Genomic DNA, 25918 nt, shown 5'->3' with positions numbered 1-25918 from the left:
ATTGTTGATCATGAAGAGGCCATTGCCTCTGGACTTTAGGACTTGTCTGGCATAGGAACATTCTGGTGGATTTAAATTTCAGAAAGATAAAATTTAGTGAGTGAGTCTTTTGTAGAATCTCAGGTAGGGGCCTAGGTATGTGGGGACTACCTTTGGTGATGGCAAGGTGTACTGTGGACATTTGGGATGACTAGCTGGAGCTAGCATAAGAGAAACATCCAGGATATCCTCTCAAATCTATTTGGGATCACTCAGCCACTGTGACCACAGCTTGTTACCTTTCTTTTTTCCCCTTTTGTTCAAGTAGGCATTCTCAAACCCTCACTGCCAGAGTCAGGCTCATTTCTGGGAGTCATGTCCCACATCATCAGGGAGACTCATTCCCCTGGAAGTCATGTCCATTGTGCAGGGAGGTTAATGATTTTATTTGCCAAGTTGGGCTTAGAGAGAAAGGCCACATCTGAGCAACAAAATAGATTCCCTGGAGGCACCTCTTACACATAATTATAGGAGGTCTCAGCCTCCCATTCACAACACCAAATTTCATAACAATAAGCTCAAGTCAAGGGCTTAATTTATTAAGTAGTGGGTTCCTAATTTTACTTAAGATATATTCTATTGCAAGATAAATGGTCAGTTTCTTACATTATCTTCACTTAGTTGTACAATCATCATCACTCTCAACTTTAAAACTTATCATAACACATCCAGAGATCTTATCAGCTGCTAATTATTTATCCCTAACATTAATGTAGTTTTGGTGAGATATTCCAATTAAATATAGTCTTTAATACATAATGAGTGGTTTTTCATAGGACTCTGTTGTTAACCATCTGCACCAGTGTCATACCTTATAAGCATACCATACTAACACTTATTTAGATTTGCAGTGCTACTCTGTGGGTTACATGCCTTTAAACAACCATTTACAATCATGTTCACCTTTAAGGCATCACTGATACCTATAATCACATTAATGAGACATATAGTCACACCTGACCATTCCCATAACATTAAGTTCACCATCATTATCATATCTATACATATTAGATTATCATACCCACTTCACTAGCTTCTGTCTATCTCTAGGTCCCTTTTATTTTACATTATAAGACACATTTTACATTTTTCACGGAGTTCACATTAGGTAACAGATGATATCTCTCCTTTTGTGTCTGGCTTATTTCATTTAGCATTATGTCTTCAAGGTTCATCCAAGATGTCATACATTTCATGACCTCATTCCTTCTTACTGCTGCATAGTATTCATCATGCGTATATACCAAATTTTGTTTATACAATCATCTGCTGAAGAACATTTGGATTGTTTCCATCTCTTACCAATTGTGACATGGCACTATGAACATCAGAGTGCAAATATCTGCTTGTGTCACTGCTTTCAGATATTCTGGGTATATACCAAGAAGTGGAATTGCTGGATTGTAGGGTAACACCATATCTAGTTTTTGAGGAACTGCCAAAATGTCTTCCAGACTGGTATACAATTATACAGTCCCACCAGCAAGGAATATGAGTTCCAGTTTCTCCACATCCACTCCAGCATTTGTAGTGTCCTATTTGTTTAATGGCAGTCATTCTAACTGGTGTGAGATATCTCATTTTGGTTTTGATTTGCATCTACTTAATAGCTAGTGAAGATGAACATTTTTTCATGTGTTTTTTTTTTTTTTTAGCCATTTGTATTTCCCCCTCAGAGAAATGTCTTTTCATATCTTTTGCCCATTTTATAATAGGGCTGTTTGTTCTATTGTCATTGAGTTGTAGGATTTCTTTATATATGCAAGATACCTGTCTCTTATCATATATATGCCTTCCAAATATTTTCTCCAATTGTGTTGGCAGACTCTTCACCTTTTTGACAAATTCCTTGGAGATAGAGAAGCTTTTGATTTTGAGGAGTTCCCACTTATCTATTTTTTCTTTCATTTCTTGTGCTTTGGGTGTAAGCTCTAAGGAGTGACCTCCTAATACTAGGTCTTGAAGATGTTGCCCTACATTATCTTCTAGGAGTTTTATGGTATTGTTTCTTATATTGAGGTCTTTGATCCACTTTGATTTAATTTTTGTATAGGGTGTGAGGTAGGGGTCCTCTTTCATTCTTTTGGATATGGATACCCAGTTCTTACAGCCCCACTTGTTAAAGATACTGTTCTGTCCCAGTTCAATGGATTTGGAGGCCTTATCAAAAATCAGTCAACTGTAGATCTGGGCATCTATTTCCAAACTCTCAATTCAATTCCATTGATCAATATGTCTATCTTTGTGCCAATACTATGCTTTTCTTGACTACTGTGGCTTTATAGTAGGCTTCAAAGTCAGGAAGTGTAAGTCCTCCCACTTTGTTTTACTTTCTCAGAATGTTTTTAGAAATTCGAGGCCTATTTCCCTCACAGATAAATTTGATTTCCAATTCCAAAAAGTAAGTTGTTGGAATTTTGATTGGAATTGCATTGAATCTATAGATCAGTTTGGGTAGGATTGACATTTTAATGTTTAGCCTTCCTATCTGCGCTGATTTGAATGTATTATGTCCCCCAAAATGCCATTTTCTTTGATGTAATCTGGTGTGGGCAGATGTATCAGTGTTGATTAGATTGTAATTCTTTGAGTGTTTCTGTGGAGATGTGCCCCACCCAACTGTGGGTGATGACTCTGTTTGGATAATTTCCATAGAGATGTTACCCCACCCATTCAGGGTAGGTATAAATTAAATCACTGGTGCCATATAAATGAGCTGACAGAAGGAACTCAGTGCAGCTGTGAGTGACATCTTGACGAGCAACTGAGAGTGACATTTTGAAGAGGGGCTACAGCCAAGAGGGAAACTTTGAAGAGCGCACAGAAGCTGAGAGAGTAGATGCAGATGAGTGACCATTTGAAGACGGCTGTTGAAAGCAGACTCTTACTCCGGAGAAGCTAAGAGAGGACAAAACACCCCAAGAGCAACTAAGAATGACATTTTTGAGGAACTGCAGCCTAGAGAGGAGCATCCTGGGAAAAAGCCGTTTTGAAACCAGAACTTTGGAGCAGAAGCCAGTCAGGTGCCTTCCCAGCTAACAGAGATTTTCCGGACACCATTGGCCATCCTCCAGTGAAGGTACCCTTTGTTGATGGACACTTTATGGCCTTAAGACTGTAACTTTGTAACCAAATAAATCCCCTTTTATAAAAGCCAATCCATTTCTGGTGTTTTGCATTCTGGCAGCATTAGCAAACTAGAACACTATCCATGAACACAGAATAGCTTTCCATCTTTTCGGGTCCCCTTTTATTTCTTTTAGTAAAGTTATGTAATTTTCTGTGCCAGTTTGGATGTATTGTGTCTCCCAAAATGTCATGTTCTTTAATGCAATCTTGTGGGGGCAGATGTGCTAGCATTGATTAGGTTGGAATGTTTGGATTAGGTTGTTTCCATGGACATGTGGCCCTCCCGATTCAGCATGGGTCTTGATTAGTTTAAAGAGCCTCAGAAGAGGTCTGACAGAAGGACCTCAGTGCTTCAGCTTAGAGAGACATTTTGGAGGCAGCCATTGAAAGCAGACTTTTGCTGACACTTTGGAGATAATAGCCCAGAGTTTGCCTCAGAAGCTAAGCCTAGAGACATTTTGGAGAATGCCATTTTGAAATGCAACCTGGGAGCAAGCAGATACTCACGTTTATGCTTCGGTTTGGACACTATTACAGACTTCAGACTTTAAATTTGTAACCAAATGAACCCCTTTATAAAAGCCAATCCATTTCTGGCTTTTTGCATAATGGCAGAATTAGCAAACAAGAACAAGGTACTATACATCCTTGGTTAAGTTTATTTCTAGGTACTTGATTCTTTTAGTTGCTATTGAGAATTGAAACTTTTTCTTGAGTGTCTCTTCAGTTAGGTCATTTCTAGTGTATAGGAACAATACTGACTTATGGGCATTAATCTTGTATCCTGCCACTTTGCTGAATTTGTTTATTAGTTCAAGTAGTTGTGACATCAATTTTTCAGGGTTGTCCAAATATAAGATCATATCATCTGCAAATAATGACAGTGATAATTCTTCCTTTCCAATTTGGATGCCTTTTATTTCTTTGTCTTGCCAGATTACTCTGGCTTGAACTTCTAGCACAATGTTGAATAATAGTGGTGACAGCAGGCATCCTGGTCTCCTTTCTGATCTTAGAGAGAAGGCTTTCAGTCTCTCACCGTTGAGTACTATGCTGTCTGTGGGTTTTCATATATGTCCTTTATCATATTTAGGAATTCTCCTTCAATTCCTACCTTTTGAATTGTCTTTCTCAAAAATGGATGCTGAATTTTTTTGAATGCTTTTTCAGCATCTATTGAGATGATCATTTGATTTTTCCCTTTTGATTTGTTAATGTGCTCTATTACATTGATTGGTTTTCTTATGTTGAACCACTCTTGCATGCTTGGGATGATTCCTACGTGGTCAAGTTGTATGATTTTTTTAATGTGTCTTTTGATTTGATTTGCTAGTATTTCCTTGAGAATTTTTGCATCTATATTCATTAGGGAGATTGGCCTGTAGTTTTCCTTTCTTGTAGCATCTTTATCTGGTTTTGGTATCATATTGATGTTGGCTTCATAAAATCAGTTAAATAGTGTTACATTTTCTTCAACTTTTTGAAAGAGTTTGAGTAGGAATGGTGTCATTTCTTGCTTGGAAGTTTGGTAGGATTCCCCTGTGAAGCCATCTGGCCTTGGACTTTTATTTATAGGAAGCTTTTTGATTACTGATTGGATCTCTTTTCTTGTGATTGGTTTATTGATGTCTTCTATTTCTTCTCTGATCATTCTAGGTTGTTCATGTGTTTCCAGGAAATAATCCATTTCTTCTAAATAGTCTAGTTTGTTGGCTTACAGTTGTTCATAGTATCCTCTTATGATATTTTTATATTTCTTTGAGATCCTGAGTAATGTCCTCTGTCTCATTTAATATTTTGTTTATTTGGCTCTTCTCCCTTTTTTACTTTGTCAGTCTAGCTAAGGGTTTGTCAATCTTGTTGATCTTCACAAAGAACAAACTTTTGGTTTTATTTATTCTATTATTTTATTGTTCTCCATATCATTTATTTCTGCTTTAAACCTTGTTATTATCTTTCCTCTACTTGCTTTAGTATTAGCTTGTTGATCATTTTCTAGCTTCTTCAGATGTTCTGTTAGTTCTTTGATTTTAACTCTTTCTTCCTTTTTAATGTATGCATATAGAGCTATAAATTTCTGCCTCAGTACTGACTTTTCTGCATCCTATAAATTTTGATATGTTGTGTTCTCATTTTCATTCATCTCTAGATATTTAGCAATTTCTCTTGCAATTTCTTTTTCAACCCACTGATAGCTTAGGAATGTATTGTTTAACCTCCAGATATTTGTGAATTTTCTAGATCTTTGATTGTTATTGACTTCTAGCTTCATTCCATTGTGGTCAGAGAATGTGGTTTGAATAATTTCAATCTTTTTAAATTTATTGAGGCTTATTTTATGCCCTAGCACATGATGTATCCTGGAGAAAGTTCCATGAGCACTAGAGAAGAATGTATACCCTGGTAATTTGGGATGTAGTGCTCTATATAAGTCTGTTAAGTCTAATCAATTTATCACATTGTTTAGGTTCTCACTTTCCTTTTTGGTCCTTTGTGGGGTTGATCTATCTATAGGAGAGAGTGGTGTATTGAAGTCTCCCACAATTGTGGAAACATCGATTGCTTCCTTCAGTTTTGCCAATGATTGTCTCATGTACTTTGGAGTATCTTGGTTGAGTGCATAAACATTTATGATTGTTATTTACTCTTGGTGAATTGTCCCTTTTATTAGTATATAGTGTCCTTCTTTGTCTCTTGTGACATCCTTACATTTAATGTCTGTTTTATTTGAAATTAGTTTTGCTACCCCTGCTTTCTTATGGCTGTAGCTTGCATGGAATATTTTTTTCCATCCTTTCACTTTCTATCACTTTGTGAATCTGGATCTAAGATGAGTCTCTTGTAAACAGCATATTGATGGTTCATATATTTAAATCCATTCTGCCAATCGATATCTTTTAATTGGGGAGTTTAATCCATTCAAATCCAATGTTGATGGCAATTCTTGAATCATCCATCTTATCCTTTGGTTTTTATTTGTCAGATCTATGTTTTTCCCTCTCTTTATTTCCCTCATGTTACCCTTACTAAAACTCTGTAGTTCTGTGCCATTTTCCAGACCTCTCTCTCCTGCCTTTTTTCTCAGCCAGTAGCGATCGCTTCAGTATTTCTTGTAGGGCCAGTCTCTTGTTAACAAATTCTCTCAGCATTTGTTTGTCTGTAAAAATTTTAAGCTCTACCTCAATTTTGATGGGGAGCTTTGCTGGATAAAGAATTCTTGACAGGCAACTTTTTCTTTCTGAATCTTGAATATGTCATACCACTGCATTCTTACCTCCATGGTGCCCACTGAGTAGTCAGTACTTAGTCCTATGTTTTTTGCCCTGTATGTGGTGAATCGCTTCTCCCTTGCTGCTTTGAGAACTTTCTCTTTTTCTTTAGCATTTGACAATCTGATCAGAATATGTATCAGAGTGAGTTTATTTGGATTTATTCTATTTGGAGTTCATTGGCATCTTTAATTTGCATATTTATGTCACTTAGAAAATTTGGGAAAATTTTCCAATCTCTTTAAATATTCTTCCCAGCCCTTTACTCTTCTCTTCCCCTTCTGGAACACCCATTATTCTTATATTTGTGCACTTCATGTTGTCCTTCTTTTCCCTGAGATCCATTTCCAAGTGTTTAATTTTTTTCACTAACCATTCTTTTGTGCTTTCACATTCCATCGCCTGTCCTCGAGGTTGCTAATTCATTCCTCTACCTCTTCAAATCTGCTGTTATGTGTCTCAAGAATATTTTTCATTTGAATGACAGTATCTTTTATTTCCATAAGATATATTTTTTATTTAGTGTTGCAAATTCTTCTTTATGCTCTTCTAGGGTCTACTTCATGTCCTTTATATCCTGAGCCATATGATTGATGTTTGTGTGTACTTCTTTGATTAATTCCTTCATGTTCTGTGTCTCCTCTTCCTTTTTAATTTGGACATTTGGGTTATCCATATCTTCTGGTTTCCTCACATTCATAATAATTTTCTCTTGTTTTTGGCATCTTGGCATTTGCTTTTCTTGCTAGGGTTCCTTTAGGATATGCAGAAGTATTTGAACATTTATCTATATTTTGGCAGAGCTGCAGCTTTGTGAAGTGTACTTTCCCTGACCCACTAGCACATGGCACTCCTGAGCCATCTCTTACCCTCAAGCCAGTTCTCCCCACATTTGTCTATGCACTGAGTGGGGTCCAAACCATGTGGAAGTCCAATCAGTGCACCAATTTTCCATGTGCACTGGGGACTGCCAGCCCTGTGGGTGGGGGGCTGCCCTATGTAGTTTGGCTGGAAGTCTGCTCCAGGACACAGTGGTCCTGGCTGTTCCTGTGACTGTGGGTGGAGTACTCTGTGGCTGCAGACCTTCACATCTCACCTTCCAGCTCAAATGCCCCACAGTTCCTGTTTGCCATGAACCCACAAGTCCCTGTGATTGGGGGAGGGCTCCTTGCACTCACATGCAGCAGACTTGCCTTCAGCCTGTGCCCACTGTGGGCTTCCATGAAGGAAGTCTGGACCCTGTTACAAGTCCACTGAATCCGAATTTCCCTCAAGGAAGCTCTTGGCTGTCAGGCTGTGAAGGGTTATCTCCCAGCCATCTGCAAAGTTGGCTGCACAGGGTGTGGAAACTGCCCTCTTTTGCACTCATCTGCTTTCTCCAAGAGCCAGTCCCTGGCATGAGAGCTCTTGGCTGTGGGCCTGTGAAGGGTTATCAACTGAGCAAAGTGCTGGCAGGGAGCCTGGGGCATGGAAGTTTGCTTCCCTCTGTGCTCATCCACTGGCTCCAACTGCTCATTCACCAGTGGCATTCTGGGCGGAACTCTCACCGGTCTTAAATGCAGTCTCAGTTTCTCCAAAGACACACTCAATCTGGGTGTAGAAGTCCCTGTCAAGCTGGTGGAACCATGGAACTGCCATTCTAGAGTGCTTTCTTCCTTTATCTAGTATTTTTCATGGAGGAAAATTTTGCTCTCTCTCCTAATCTGCCATCTTCCCAGCTAGCCCATATTTTTTTTCTGTTTCTTTATTCAATTTTATAGAGATATATTCAGATACCATACAATCGGCCAAAGTGTATAATCAGTTGTTCAAAATACCATCATCTGGTTGTGCATTCATCACCACAATCATTATTTTTAATGTTTGTCTTTTTATTTCTGGTTTACTTCACTGAATATACTGCCCTCAATGTCCATTCACCTAGTTGCATACCTCACAACTTCATTCCTTTTTGAAACAGCTCAATATTCCATTGTATGTATATACCACAGTTTGCCATTCCAGTCATCAGTTGATATAGACTTAGGCCACCTCCATCCACTGTGAATTGTGAATATTGCCACCATAAACACCGCTGTGCAAATGCCCATTCATTTCCCTCTTTTTAGGTCTTCCAAGTATATATCCAATAACAGAGTTGCAGGAGCATATGGCATATGCATGCTTAGCTTCCTGTGGAATCACCACACTACCCTCCAGATGGACTGAACTTCCCCACCAACAGTGATTAGGTACATCCCTTTCTCCACATTTTCCCCAGCACTAGTGTATCTCTGTTTATTTTTTAGATGGTTTTATTCATACACTATACATCCCCTCCTATGTAAACAATCAATAGTTCTCTTTATAATCACATAGTTATGCATTCACCACCACTATCTATATGAAGACATTTCATTTCTTCCACATAGAAAGAGGAAGAGTAAAAAGAGAAAACAAAAAAAGAAGAAAATAAAAAATGACAACTAAAAAGGAACAAAAATATAAAATTAAAATAAAATACAATAAAAAGATCAGACAACAAAACCAATGTCAAGAATTCCATACCCCTCCCTTATATCACTCTCTTATAGACATTTAGCTTTGGTATATTGCCATTGTAACAATTAGTGGAGGCATGTTACAATGTTACTGTTATCTATAGACTCTTGTTTGTATTGATTGTTTTTTTCCCCAATACCATTCCATTTTCAAAAACTTGCAAAGTTGACATTCATTTGTTCTCCCTCATGTAAAAACTTTTCTTATATTTGTACATTTAATCACAATCACTGACCACTGTAGGTTTCACTAAGTTATGCTATCTCAGTCTTTACCTTCTATCTTTCCTTCTTGTGTCCTACATGCCCCTATCCTTCCTCTTTCAACCATACTCACAGTCATGTTTGTTCAGTGTACTTACAATATTTTGCTACCTTCACCCAATGTTGTGCTATCCATTTCTGTATCTATACAATCATTCTTGTTAAACATTCTGTACTCCTTCAGCATCAAATGCCCAACTTTACCCTTTTTATCTCTTGTAATCATCATTTCTACACTCTTCTCCAAACCTTTCTTGCCTGTTTTTTCCTATCTGTTAGCATTTCTTGGAGAGGAGGTCTCCTGTTCACAAACTCTCTCAGTGTCTTTTTATCTGTAAATATTTTAAACTCTCCCTGTTTTCTGAAGAACAGTTTTGCCAGATATAGGATTCTTGGTTGGTAGTTTTTCTCTTTCAGTATCTTGAATATATCATACCACTGCCTTCTCACCTCCATGGTTTCTACTGCGAAATCTGCACTTAGTCTTATTGAGCTTTCATCATATGTGATGGATCACTTTTCTCTTGCTGCTTTCAGAATTTTCTCTTTGTCTTTGATATTTGATAATATGACTAGTAAGTGTCTTGGAATAATTCTGTTAGGATCAATGCTGTTTGTGGTACACTGTGCTTTTTTACCTGTAATTTTATGTCTTTCATAAGAGTTGGGAAATTTTCATTGATTATTTCCTCTATTATTCTTTCTGCCTCTATTCCCTTCTCTTCCCCTTCTGGGACACCTATAACACATATATTCATGAGCTTCATGTTGTCATTCAGTTCCCTGAGACCCTGCTCATATTTTTCCATTCTTTTCCCTATCTGTTCTTTTGTGTGTAGGATTTCAGATTTCTGTCCTCTTGTTCAGTAAGACTTTCTTCTGCCTCTCCACATCTGCTGTTGTATGTCTCCATGTGTTTTCATGTCTTCCATTGTGTCTTTCTTTCCTATAAGTTCTGCCATTTGTTTCTTCAAGTTTAAAAATTCTTCCTTTTCATCACCCAGTATCTTCATCATATCCTTCATCTGTCTTGTCATGTTTGCTTTCAAATTGTTTATTTGATTTAGAAGATTTGTTTGAACATCTTTAATTAGTTGTCAACCCTTGAATCTCAGTTGAGTTGTTAGTTTGCTCCTTTGACTGGGACATACCTTTATGTTTCCTGGTGTGGCTCAGGATTTTTTGCTGTCTAGGCATCTGATATTCCTGATTAGTTTATTCTGGAGGTTGTTTGCTCTCTTTTGCTTTGAATTTTCTTTGATCTATTTATTTCTTTGTTTCTCTTGCTTGCCAGTTGTCAGATTGGCTCTGCCCCCCACCCCAGTCTTCCACCAAAATCAGGCAACCAGCATGGCCTGCCACAGGGATGGGAGGTAGGCACTGGGAACCCTAGCAAGTCCACTGTGTCCACGTGTTAATATATATCTGCTGACTTCAAGTGGTGCTCTGTTTTCCACCAGCCAGCAAGACCTGGGTTTGTTTTAGAGCCCTCCTTTGACATTTGGGTTGTCCATATTTCTCACCCAAAACTGGGCTGGGTTTCTGTGCAGGGCATGTAGACCAACTCTTGTGGTCCTAATAAAAGTTGTGGAGCATCTTCTCAAGTGTTTTATTCCCTTGCACTTTCCAGACAGTCCAGCAGATGGTTCTGTTCAGTAACTTAATTGTCCTCAGAGGCTACTATGCCTACGAGCACAGGCTGCATCTACACAGGTGAGCTGGAACTGTAGGATTCCTATGCCTTCACTTTCCTGGCCAAACCCTGGCTTGATTTGGGGCTACACCTGTGGGAGAGTACTCCCTCACCTGACCCATTACTCCAGCCATCCCCAAGGCAAGGAAACAGCCACTGGCTTCTGCTTCCCTCAAGGGTATGGGAAGGGCTTTTAGACCCAGGGCTGGAAACACAGTCTCCCTCCATGTTTTCTCAATCTCTTTGTCCTTCACTGACCTGGGCCTTGAAATGTTCTCCCCTGTTCCCCAGGTCTTCAAACAGTCAGGGTATGTCTCACTGCTGTGGCAGATTTTTAAAATCTTTGTCCTTTGTGGGAGGGTCACCATCTGCTGATTCTGTGCCTTTTCCATACTGAGACCAAATGAGGGGAAGGGAGAGGACCAGTTGGTCTGGGACAGAAGATTCCTACCTGATATTTCTTCTCTGTCTTCTATTCAGCATCTGCAGGGTCCTTCTCCAGTCTATATCCTTCTCCAGAGTTTCAAACAATTCAGAAATGTTCTTTTTTTGTTGACTCTCTGGAGAGTTGTTTTCAATAGCTATTTACATTGCCATGTTGAAGACATCACCCACAATCAATTTTGGAACATTTTCATTACTCCAGATAATGCAAATAAAAGTAAGAATAAAAATAAAAGTAAAAAAGAACACCCAAAACATCCCATACCCCGATACCCACTATTATCCATTTAATTTTTGTCCCAATATTTGTATTCATTTTTCTATACACTGGATAAAGGGAGTGTAAGCTGCAGGTTTTCAGGATCACATGGTCACACCAAGTAAGCTATATTGTTGTACAATTGTCTTCAAGAACCAAGGGTACTGGGTTTTAGTTCAACAGCTTCAGGTAATTCCTTCTAACTATTCCAATACACTAAAAATTAAAAAGGGATAGCTATATAACATATAAGAATAACTTCTAGAGACCTCCCACAGCTGCCAGCCAGGGACCATCAGAGGTCCTCGGGGTCCAGCAGCCCTCTTCAGGGTCCTGGGCTGGGAAACATTGCTCTCCTTTGCCCCCAAATAGAGCCTCTGGGTTCTTTTCCAGCTGCACCCCCACACTGGAGAGGAGTGAGGCTATTAGGAGTGGGATAAGCCTCCAGGCTGCCATCAGGGGCTGCTCCTGGGGGCAGGGCAGGGAGCACCTAGAGCTGGGAAGAGAATGTTCAAAGTCTTCTAGGGGATATGAGGTGCCCATCATAAGCTCCAGAGAGTCATCTACTATGGAAACCAGCAGACAAGTGGTAGAACATGAAATCCAATCCTGTTATCCAAGCTACCATTGACTTCACAGTGGGGGTTGCAGTGGACACAGCATGCATGCTGATTGGGCACCCCTTCAACGTGATGACAGTGAAGATACAGACATTTCCTAACCTGTATAGGAGGCTCACCAACTGCTGCCTCAAGACCTCTCTCAGCCAACTCTGCAAATAAACACATAACCCTCCCCCCTGCATGGGACATGACTCCCAGGGATGTCAGTCTCCCTGTCAATGTGGGTCACAACTCCCAAGGATGCAACTGGCTCTGGCATCATGGAATTGAGAATGCCTTTTAGACCAAAAGTGGGAAAAGGAATGAAACAGTGTAAGTTTTGGTGGCAAAGAGATTTTCAAATAGAGGTGAGAGGTCATTCTGGAGATTATTCTTATGCATTATATAGATATTCCTTTTTAGTTTCTGTGTATTAGAATAGCTAGAACTGTAATCCAGTAGACTTGATTACTGATGATGGTTGTATAACTGTATATTTTTTATCATGGGACCTTGTGATTGTGAGAACCTTATAACTGACATTTCCTTTTTCCAGTGTATGGGCAGATGAGTAATAAAATAAAGATAAAAAATAGATAAATAGAGGGGGATAAGGGGTATGAGATGTTTGGGTGTACTTTTAAATTTTGTTTATTTTGGAATAATAAAAATTTTCTAAAATTGATGTGGTGATGAATGCACAACTATATGATGATACTGTGAGCCACTGATTCTATGCTTTTGATGAATTAAATAGTGTGTGAATATATTTCAATAAAATTGCATTTTAAAAAAATCCATGACAATCATTTAAAAATGGAGTATTTTAAGCCTGTTAATGGAATACTTAAGCATATTTGTATATTTTTAGAAGATTTCAACTTCTCTCTCTTTTCATTGTTGTTTAGGTTTCAATTAATTTGTATCCAAGTACACTTTCTCTAATTTGTCAATGTTATAATGAAGCCTTAGTTTGCTAATTAATTGCAGATGAATGTCTCCAAAAACCTGTTATGATTTTTGTCTTTTTTGTACACCATATCTTGTTTTCCAATCTTTTATGCATTCAAAAATCATTGACTGAAGAATCCTTACTTTACCTGTGTATTACTGCTGTCACCATTTTTCATTTTTATATTTTATTCAGTTTTTACCAGCATATATTTTTCAGTTATGACATCGTATTGCACCTTATGTACTGCTTCATATTTTGAAGGAAAGAGGTGAAGGTCCTTGTCCAAATAGATACTGGCTTATTTTTTGAGGGTCAGAAGTAAAACACCACAGTGTTGTTTGAAACTATCCATGATATGAGGCACAGAGATGTGAGTCTTGTTGTGGCAGGGAATTAATTACCTAAGGTTAACAAGCTGCAGAAGATAACTGACATCTTTCTGCAGGACAGTTACCCCTGCCCTGCCTGCTAGGCAATGTTTTAATGAGTTTTTAATTTTGCAGGTTGGTTCAAGATGAACGTCTTCAATCATCAGTTCATATTTTTGTATTTTTTCTGCAACCTCTCTTAGTTATCTCTTGCTGTATAACAAATTTCCCCAAAACTTAGATGCTTAATACATAAATACTTATTATCTCACATAGAGTCAGAGGATCAGGAATAAATGGGCAGCTAAGCTGAGTGGTTTTGGCTTAAGGTCTTTCATGAGGCTGCAGTCAGGCTGTTGGCTGGAACTCCTTTCTCCTGGCCTCACTGTGGTTTGGGTGGCTTACTCACATGGCTTACTGGCAGAAGGCTTCATTTCCTCACCACATGAGTATCCCCATAGGGCTGCTCATGACAACTTATGACACAGTTTCTGAGAAAGAGGGAGAGAGAGAGAGAGAGCTACTAACATGGAAGCTGCAGTGTTTTTTATAATTTAGTCTTAGTAGTGAAATACCATAATTTCTGCCATATTCTATTGGGCTCACAGACTAATCCTGGTACAATGTGAGAGAGGGAGAGGGGAAAACACAAAGGTGTGACTACTAGAAGCCAGAGACCATTAAGGGCCATCTTGGAATCTGCCTACCACCCAATCTATGTAGTTTACAATTATTTTACATTTTAGAAAATTCTTTCTTTTAAATTTATTATCAGCTAGTAATAATTTCTTACTACTTGGGTTTTATATGTCTATTTATGCCAGTTTTCCTCTTTTAATTTATATTTGACATACTGCTTCAATTTTCTTACTTCTTCCTGCAAGACTTTCATTAAGGTTGCCAGACACAGCAAATAAATACAGGGCTTCCTGAATTTTATGCTACAACCCTAAGTCAGAATTACATTGTTACTACAAACTTTCAGACTAAGACAATGCTTCACTCCTACCCCCTATCCGCAATACACATACACATTCTGAATTATCTTCACTAGAACACTAATAAATATCCACTGCTTTTCCTTGCTAGATCCAGACTGTTGACCAGCTAAAGGGATTCTCTGGTGTATTGCAGGAGCACATCCTCCTCTGAGAGAACTCCCCTCCCTTGGGTGGAATTTGCTTGTGGTCACACTCTGCTTATTCTCTCTACTCGGAATAAACCTGCCTTCAGAAAGGGTACATCCATTCTTTCTTTGTTCTAGGCATTTGATATTCTGGCCTAGGTCTGTTTGGGAACATCAGTCAATGCAGGTCATCTCTTACAACTTTTTATGTCAATTTTAAATTTTTCCAAATTTTAAGGAATATTTCAATTTTTAGATTATAATTTATTTTGGGGAAATTATACATGCCACACTTTTAAATTACTTTAATAATTTCACCCTAATCGCTCTTCTGTTTATCAACCTTTTGTTTTTCAAATAGTTATTCTACATATATGAACAATTTTTAGCAATTTAACTCATTAAAATCACTGCAGGTACATCTGAAAGCATATTAAAACAAAAACATTCAAATACATAAAATAGAAAATAGACATAAAAAGCTATAAGACAATCCTTATGGTTTAGAAAAGACTAGCACCCTTTGATTCTGATAGTACACAATTTGTTTGGGGGAGAAAAGTAACAAAAAATTCATCTCAGTAGGAAAAACAAATTCTCAAAGAGTAAAAAGGAAGGTCAGGAATAAACTGTTATTTAAAGGCATTTGTGATTTGGGAGAAAAAGTAATAAAACTTTCATCAATGCTGAAAAATAAGTTCTAAAAGGTGAGAAACAGAGTAGACTATAAATAATTTCTGGCCACATTATTTTGATTTTTAAATTCTGTTTTCAAGAAAGTGACTGTATTTTCCTGATAGGGAAGTTCCCCACTTGTCTTCTGTGGAGCTCTCAAGACTTGCCCCAGCAGGAATCTGAATGACAGCAGGTACAGTGATACCCTTTCTGATCAGTATCTGTGTGAAAATGGAAACCCAAACTTTCCTCTAGGAGGACAGTTGTTGGAGAAACCCCAGGAACCTAGGGACTCTCATGAGAGGTTTTTCCATCATGAGGTGACTGACGAGAGTGCCTCTGGTCTCCCATGTGCTTATTTGGACTGTGGCCTATGGCTAGAACACAGGAAATATCCTCCATCACAGTGTAACCTCTGAATGGTGATCACTAGATCTTTTTACATGAGCACTCTTCTTCATTCATACAAGTACGGTTTGTTCAGGCTAAATGTAAACCCCATGTTTGCCATCCAGACATGCAGACTTATTTTTTTCCAGCCCCAATCTTCAAACAGGAAGCAGGACGTTTTCAGATTTGCCATAAACAGTGAGGAAGATAGGAAGATTTCAGAGAGGAGAGGAAGTGTATTCCTCAGTGTTTTTACAGGTAAAAAAAAAAATCTGCATTAGCCACATCTCCTCTCCCCAGGTTTGCTTTTTGGTCCCTAGTCAGCAGCATTCACCTCTATTTCTTTTCTTCTCCCAGGCAGCCTCTTATCATGCTTAGTTATCAGCCCTCATTATAACCAAACCATGGTAGAATGATTATAAATAAAATTGAGGCATTCCCCAGTTTCTAAAGCTAAATTTGGACATCCCACCTGTGGTGGTTAGGTTCATGTGTCAAATTGGCAAGGTGATGGTGCACAGTTGTCTGGTCAAGCAAGCACTGGCCTATCTGTTGCTGAGAGGATATTTTGTGGACTGAAATCATTAGTACATTGCATATGTGGCTAATCACATCTGCAGTCAGCCAAGGGGAGTGTCTTCCTCAGTGAGAGATGTTTAATTAGTGGAAGGTTTTTAGGGGGGAGGGGATAGCTTCAGCAGACAGAAGACAGAAATTTCAGCACTACTTAGGCCAGCCAGCCATTCCTGGGGAATTCATCAAAGACCTTCATCAGAGTGCCAGCTTGCAGCCTGCCCTACAGAATTTGGACTCATGAATCCCCACAGTTGCATGAGACACCTTTATAAAATTTCATATAATTTCCAGCTATCTCCTGTTGGTTCTGTTTCCCTACATAACCCAGAAAAATACACAACCCAATTACTTTATGCTGTCTTGACATATGTAAAAAAAAGTCATTTCATATTCTAAGACTGAAGATTACAATAAAAAAAATTTCCAATTGCTAAGATTAACCTTCCTAAAAAGGCAGGAGAGAGTTTTAAGTGACCGTTTCTTTCCTACTGATGCATATATAACATAAATGAGCAGATTAATTGTTTTTTGGTAGGATGAAGACATTGAGTTTTTTTTAAATGTTTTTATTGTGAAATATAACATATATACAGAAGAGTGATAACATTCAAAGTATGATTTAACAATTAGTTATAGAGCAAATTTCAAAGAATGTTATGGATTATAGTCCCACCTTTCTGCTATTTCCTTATTATGAAGTATAACATATATACTGAAAGGTGATATCTATCAAAGTACAATTTAACAAGTAGTTATACAGCCAATTTCTAAAAATTTTATGGGTTAAAGTTCCACAATTTCAGTTATTTCCATATTGTGGAATATAAGATATATACAGAAAGATAACTTTTAAAGTATAATTTAACAATAGCTATAGAGCAAATTTCAAAGCATTTTATATGTTAGAGTTCCACCATGTCAATTATTTCCTTCTAGCTATTCTAGTACCCTAGAAACTAAAAAAAAAATTTATATAAAGATTCACTATTCATAATCCTTTGTTAAATCCTATCTTGTCACTTGCTAGTCCTCTCTCTGATTTGGTCACTGTCTCAATCTTCAGGGATATCTGGGCAGTGACCACTCTAACTTGTTCATATTGAAAAAGGGTGTCGACATTATGGGGAAGGGGGATGCATCTGGTTGATGTTCTTGGAGAGGCTACTGCCTCTGGGTTTAGGGACTAATCTGGCATAGGAACACTCTGGGGATTTAAGTTTCTGAAAAGTAAACTTAGTGAGTGAAACTTTTATAGAGTCTCAGATAGGGACCTAGGTATTCTTTAGTACTTTCAGGACATTGAGTGTTATGTTATTTCACTAGGAGTATCCACTGAGATAACCATTGACAGATATCTATAGCACATAGAAACTTTAATAAATAAAATGCAAGCTATCTATAGCATGATGTTACTCTCCAATTGATTAAGGTCATTTAGAACCATGAAAACTGGCATTTGGACCAATGGGAATGTATTGGTCCAAATACATTCCTGATGACAAGCTGATTGTAAACACAGAATTGCATTATAGCTTTATACCAGCTATCAAAACTAGGTAACTCACTCAATTCCAGGTAGCAGTTGATACAGCATTTTAACCCCACACCAGTATATGAGAGCAGTTTGCTACAGGAGGTGTGCATTAGGAAGATGTGTTTTCACCACCTGCCTTCTCTTTAAATAACAAAGATATATTTTACTTATTGGGCCCTTATTAAGGGCTAGGTACATTTTTCATGTATCTGATTTAATCTCTTAATATCCCTATGAAACAAGTATAATTATCACATTTTATGGGTGAGGAATATTTTACACAGAGAAATTAAGAAACTGACTGAAGCTCAAACAGCTAATAAGTCAGCAAGCCCAAGAGGTGAATCCAGGTCTGCTTGACTCTGTAGATCCTATTTTTACCACTAGACTATAAAGCTCTCTGAATATGGCATTCTGCATTTTAAAAAGGAAAGGACAAGAAGAGGAAACAGCCCAAAGTGGGGTGATTAAACTTTACCTGGAGATGAGTATTTTCACTTGCCAAGAGGAACGGCTACAATTTAATAGGGACATAATGTGGGGAAAGTGAAAAGAGAAAAAACTGAGTGACACAGGGTAGCTAAACAACAGTTACCTGAAATCCAGTGAAACCATAGCAATGGAATAATGTGGTCTAAGCCATGAACTTATTTAACATTCAAGATTGAAGGCACAGCTATTGGGAGCATCTGGTAAGATAAAACAGGAGAACCCTAAGCTTTGGAAATACAAGGCATCATCATCACTATTGTTGCTGTTATCACCACTGCACATGATACAAATAATCCAGGTAATCACTGTATTTCAAACAATTACAGAATCTCAGAATTTAAAAGGTCATTGTCATACACAGAAACTGCACACTAATACATCCTTAAAATTTTTTTGTCAGCAAGTACATTTTATACTTTTCTTCTTTATCAAACAGAGCTATTCACTTTGATTAAAAAAGAGATCTGTGCTACACATCAATATTTTCCATTTTTCTTTTTTAATGCAATTTTATTGAGGTATATTCACACATCATACAATCCATTGAAAGTATACAACCAATGGCTCACAGTATAATCACATAGTTGTACTTTCACCACCACAATCAATTTTAGAACATTTTCATTACTCCAAAAAAAAAGAAAACCCAAAACATCCCATAACTTTTATCCCCCGGCCCATAATTGTTCTCTAACATTGGTGCAGTCCATTTGTTACTGCTGATGAAAATATACGAATATATTGTTAACTATGGTCTATAGTTTGCAATAGGTGCATTTCCCCCATATACCACTCTATCATTAACTCCTTATAATAGTTTTGTATGTTTCTTCTACTTCATGTAATACATTTTTATATTTGTACTGTTAATCACAGTCATCATCCACCACAAGGTTTACTGAGTTATACAGTCCCAAATTTTAACCTCTGACTTTCCTTCTGGTGACATATGTGACTGTAAACCTCCCCTACCAACCACATTCATGTACAATTCAGCATTATTAATTATACTCACAATCATGTGCTGTCACCTCTATCCACTTCTACACATTTTATTTAGCCTAGTTAAAAATTCTGTACATCTTAAGCAACCGCTCCCCATTCTCTTGACTCATTCTGTCTCCTAGTAACCTATATTCTAGATTCTATGTCTGTGAGTTTACATATAATAATTAGTTCACTTTAGTGAGGTTGTATATTTGTCTGTTTCTGTCTGACTTATTTCACTTACCATAATGTCCTAAAGGTTCATCCATGTTGTTGCATGCTTCAGAACCTCATTCCTTCTTACTGCTGAATAGTATTCCATTGTATGCATATACCAACACTTTGCATTTTAAAGCAATTTAGGATTTGCTGTCTGCTTTCTCAAAATGTGTTTCTGACAATAACTTGGTAAAACGGGTATCATTCCCGTGTCATAGGAAGTCAAACCAATGCTTTAGGGAATTAAAGAAACCATTAGTAAATGGCAGATCCAAGACTTCTACAGTGGTCATCTGCTTCTAGACAAGGTCTTAATCCACTCAAAGTAATCTTTATACTTTCCTAGGCTACAGACCTTTTGATGTGACCAAAGCTGTGGCCCCTTCCTCTGTCCAAAAATATGTCTATATGTTCATTGCACAGAACAATTTTGCCTAAGGGAATTTATTGCTGTCACATTCTCCCTGCTCCTTCCAGCCCACTGATGTCTTTCCATATACCAACATGGTTTTTGAGGGAACACTGAATGGGGATCAATATCCAGTGGTATTTAAAGAGGGCATACAGTGCTCCAAAGTACTTTTATTCATTTCTCTGTGCTTGGAAAGAGGCTGTATATAGTTTCTTCTTTTCTCCAATGGTAAGAGGAAACCTACACAAATTCAGAGTGATTTTTCTTTTATTAGAGAGGTTGTGAGTTTACAAAACAATCATGCATAAACAACATTTTAATAAATTGTACTATTTTTAATAGTACTTACCTTTTTACAATCAAAGAAAGATTATTAAAACAGTTCTATCATCCAGTATTTACATTGGTTTTTCCCCATATACCACCACATATTATTACTATCATGTATTAGAATCATACATTTGTTATAATACATGATAGAATATTTTTATCATTGTACTATTAATTATAGTCCATCAACTACAATAGGGTTCACTGGGTTGTACAATCCTCTTATAACTTTTATTTTCTTTTTTTAATTTTATTTTGAAATAAATTAAAAGTTACAGGAACAGTTGCAAAAACAATACAAACCTCATACACAGCATACCCTGACCCCCCTCCCCCGATACCCCGATCCATCAACTTTAACATGCTGTCACACCACCATTTCTTTCTTTTCCTCCCTCCCTCCCTATCTATCAGCCATCATCTATTGCTCTGTCTTCTGGACATGAGAGCAAGCTGCACACATCCTTGAACAAACACTATAATTCACGTATACAATTCCCATGAACAAGAACATTCTTTTATGCAATCCCATTAAGTGCAGCTAAGAAGTTTAAGAAATTCAATATTGATACAAAGCTTACATTCTATATTTCCTTTTTTTTCTTATGTCCCAACTGTGTCCCTTTGAGCCTCCTGTCCTCCATCATCAGATCCCATCCAGGATCATCCTTGGCATTCGATTGTCATCTATTTAGACTGTCTTTTTTTTTCAATTGTGGAAACATATATACAGCCTAAATCTTCCCATTCCACCCCCTCCCTAGCATTCCATTAGTGGGATTAATCACATTTAGAATGTTGTAATGCTATCACCTTCCCACCATCCATTACTAGAAATTTCCCTTCACCCCAATCAGAAACCCTACACTCATTTTTTAACTCCCCATTGCCCCTTCCCCCACTTCTCATAACCCATACTCTACTTTTCATCTCTATGGTCATATTCTCTGATAATTTCTTTGTGTTTACTGTGGGGCTTAAATTTAACCTCTTAAATCCATAACAATCTTGGTTTTCTTTGATACCAACTTAACTTAGATAAGACCCATAAACTATGTTCTTATACTCCTCCATTCCCTCACCTTTATATAGCTCTTGTCAAAAATTACATATTTTACATTGAGTCCAAAACCACTGATTTGTCATTAGAGTTTATGTATTTTATATCCTGTAGGAAGTAAATAGTGGATTTACAAATCAAAAATTATTGACTTCTATTTGTATTCCATTGTGGTCAGAGAATGTGCTTTGAATATATTCAATTGTTTTTTTTTTTTTTAATTTATTGAGGCTTGTTTTATGTCCCAGCATATGGTCTATTCTGGAGAAAGATCTGTGATCACTAGAGAAAAATGTGTGTCCTAGTGATTTGGGATGTAAGGTTCTATATATGTCTGTTAAAATTCTCTATATCTCTCTCTCCTTTCTTTGTTTCTCTGTCTGTAGGCTCTCTTTAGTATCTGAAGTAGGGCAGGTCTTTTGTTAGCAAAATCTCTCAGCATTTGTTTGTTTGTGAAAAATTTAAGCTCTCCCTCAAATTTGAAGGAGAGTTTTGCTGGATAGAGTATTCTTGGTTGGAAATTTTTCTCTCTCAGAATTTTAAATATGTCATGCCACTGCCTTCTCGCCTCCATGGTGGCCACTGAGTAGTCACTACTTAGTCTTATGTTGTTTCCCTTGTATGTGGTGAATTGCTTTTCTCTTGCTGCTTCCAGAACTTGCTCCTTCTCTTCAGTATTTGACAGTCTGATCAGAATATGTCTTGGAGTGGGTTTATTTGGATTTTTTCTATTTGGAGTTTGCTGGGCATTTATGCTTTGTGTATTTATATTGTGTAGAAAGTTTGGGAAGTTTTCCCCAATAATTTCTTTGACTACTCTTTCTAGACCTTTACCGTTCTCTTCCCCTTCTGGGACACCAATGAGAATTAAATTTGGATGTTTTATTTTATCTATCATATCTCTGAGATCCATTTTGCCTTTTTTTATTTTTTCCCCATTCTTTCTTTTGTTCTTTCATTTTCTGCTCTGTGGTCCTTGAGGATGCTGAGTCATTGTTCAACTTCCTCTAATCTTGTATTATGAGTATCCAGAGTCTTTTTAATTTGGCCAACAGTTTCTTTTATTTCCATAAGATCTTCTATTTTTTATTTGCTCTTGCAGTTTCTTCTTTATGCTCTTCTAGGGTCTTCTTTATGTCTTTTATATCCTGTGCCATGTTCTTCTTCATGTCCTTTATATCCTGTGCCATGCTCTCATTCTTTGACTGTAGTCCTTTGATTAATTGCACCAAGTACTTTGTCTCTTCTGATTATTTGATTTGGGCATTTGGGATTGGTTTCTCCATATCATCTGGTTTTATCAAATGCTTTACATTTTTCTGTAGTTTTTGGCCTCTTGGCATTTGCTTTGCTTGATAACTGTGATCTTCCAGGACCTCTGCCAAGGGAAGGCTGTGCTTTGTCACAAGTGCATGCCTTCCCTCAAGGGAAGCCCCAGGCCACCAGGCCATGCAGGGACGCTCCCAGCCTGATGCAAAAATGGCTGAATGGGGTTTCTCAACCCTCTCCTTTTCACACAGCTCCACCTTCCCAGCTCTGGGACAACTAGCTGTGGGTGCACCCAAGGCTGCTGTCCATGGCCGATATTGTGGCATGTGTGTGGTGCCTTGGGATACACTCCCCATCAGACTGGGTTTCCTGGCATGGCTCTGGGCTGTGGGTTTGGCCCCGGGCAGGAGTGTCGCCAGTATGCTGGGAAACCGGCTGCAAGGGCTGCAGTTTCTTTCTCTTTTAGGATCTCCCCTCTGTCCCTCTGGCCTCAGGACAATCAGCAGTGGGTGTGGGGAGGGCTATCCTCCATGCCAGACACCGAGGCATTGGCTACAGCCTGCTCCTGCAGTGCTTCACTGCACAGTTCTCACTGCCATATCTGCAGCTGCTCCTGGGTTTTTTTTTTTTTTTTTTTTTTTTAAAGAACTAGCCCATCTCCAAATGCCAACCTGCAGTTTCCCCACACTGCAGCACAGCCACGGGAGTTTCAGCTGGCTTACTCACTCATTTCAGAATGCAGACTCCCGGTTTCACCAAGTGCATGGTCCCTGTGGATTTAGCAGACCTTGTCTGGCTGGTGCATCACTGGAGCTGGTGTTCTGGGTCAACTTTCTGGTTTTTATCTAGTATTTTTCACGGAGATTTTTTTTTGCCCTGTCTCACCTAGCCACCATCTTACGTTCTCCCCGTTATACCTTTTAATATTTATTCTAGCAATATAATAATCCTAAACTTTCCTCTTTTAACAACATTCATTGATGCAGTTCACTGCAGTTGATTACACTCACCATAATGTGCTACCATCACTGCCATCCATTTCCAAACCTTTACCATCAGCTTAAATAGAAATTTTGTACCAGAGAAGTATCAATACCCCATTGTCTAAACTCATTCTATTTCCTGGTAACCTTTGTTATAGATTCTAACTCTTCCAGTTTGCCTATTATGATTAGTACATAACAGTGAAATCATAAAATATTTGTCCTTTTGTGTCTGGCTTATTTCACTCAACATAATGGCCCCAAGGTTCATCCATATTGTCTCATGCATCAGGAGTTCATTCTTTTTTACAGCTGAATAATATTCCATCATATGTATATACCACATTTTGTTTATCCATTCATTGGTTGATGGACATGGGTTGCTTCCAAGTTTTGGCAATTGTGAATAATAACACTGTAAACATCAGTGTGCAAATGTTTATTCCATCCCTGTTTTCACTTACTCTGGGTATATACCTAGTAGCGGGATTGCCAGATCATATGGAAAGTCTTTACTTAGCTTCCTGAGGACTGCCAAACTGTCTTCCACAGTGGCTGCACCACCTTACATTCCCACCAGCAATGAGTTACTGTATGATTTCTCCATAACCTCTCGAACACTTTTAGTTTTGTTTTTGTTTTTTTTAGTGGTGGTCATTTGAGTAGGTGTGAAATGATAATTAATTGTAGTACTCATTTGCATTTCCCTAATATGTTGAGCATATTTTCATGTGATTTTTAGCCATTTGTATTTCCTTTTTGGATAAGTATCTATCCAAGTCTTTTGCCCATTTTCATTTCTTTTTTTATTTATTACATTTTTTGTTTGAAATATAGCATATATACAGAAAAGTGATAACTTTCAATGGACAATTTAACAAGCAGTTATATAGCAAATTTCAAAGAATTTTATGGGTCACAGTTCCACAATTTCAGTTATTTCCTTACTGTGAAATATAACATATATACAGAAATGTGATAACTTTCAAAGTATAATTTAACAAGTAGCTATAGATCAAATTTCAAAGCATATATGTTAGAGCTCCACCATGCCAGTTCTTTCCTTCTAGCTCTTCTAGTACCCAAGAAACTAAAATAAATTATATAAAGATTCAGTATTCATAATCCTTTGTTAAATATTATCTTGTCACTTGCTAGCCCTCTTTCTCATTTGATCACTGTCTCGATCTTCAGGGACATCTGGGCAGTGACCACCCTAACTTGTTCATATTGAAAAGGGGTGTCAACATTATGGAGAAGGGGGATGCATCTGGTTGATGTTCTTGGAGAGGTTATTGCCTCTGGGTTTAGGGACTTAACTGGCATAGGAACACTCTGGGGATTTAAGTTTCTGAAAAGTAAACATAGTGGGTGAAACTTTTATAGGGTCTCAGATAGGGACCTAGGTATTTCCAGACTACTGTTGGCTAGGGCTTGGCATACTGTGGCCATTTGGAATATATAACTGGAGCTTGCATAAGGGTAACCTCCAGGATAGTCTCTTGACTATTTGAAATCTCTTAGCCACTGTAACCTTACTTTGTTACCATTATTTTTCCCTGTTTAGTCAAGAAGGCATTTTCAATCCCTTGATGCCAGGACCAGGCTCATTCCTGGGAGTCATGTCCCATGTCACCAGGGAGAATCATTCTGATGGGAGTCATCTCCCATGTAGGGGGGAAGGTAATGAATTTATTTGCAGAGTTGGGCTTAGAGACAGAAAGGCCACCTCTGAGCAACAAAAGAGGTTCTCTGGAGTTGATTCCTTGACATAATTATAAGCAGGCTTAGCCTCCCCTTTACAGCCATAAGTTTCACTGGAGCAAGACTCAAGATTGAGGGTTTGACTTATTAAGTAGGGGGTTCCTAATTTCACATAACATATATTCTGTCCAAGATAATCAGTTTATCACATTATCTTCACTTAGTTGTACAATAATCATCACTCTCATTTTAAACAATTATCATAACACAAAACTTCCCAAAGCTCTTATCAGCTCCTAATTATTCATCCCTAGTATTAGTTTAGTACTGGTAAAGTATTCCTATTAAATACAGTCTATGATATGCAATGGGTAGTTTTTCCCATATACTACTCTGCTGTTAACTCTTTGTACCAGTGTCATACCTTAGAAGCATATCATGCAAACACTTATTTGTATTTGTAGTGCCAATCTGTGGAATACATGCCCTCAAACAACCACTTTTGATTTTGTTCATCTTCAATGCAGCACTGCTACTTAAAATCCCATTAGGAAGCAGTCATCACCCCTGTGCATGTCCATTCCCATATCTTTAAGTTC

Source organism: Choloepus didactylus, chromosome X (assembly GCF_015220235.1).
Source record: "Choloepus didactylus isolate mChoDid1 chromosome X, mChoDid1.pri, whole genome shotgun sequence".
In the NCBI taxonomy this organism is placed as follows: Eukaryota; Metazoa; Chordata; class Mammalia; order Pilosa; family Megalonychidae; genus Choloepus; species Choloepus didactylus.
This window is presented reverse-complemented; position numbering follows the sequence as displayed.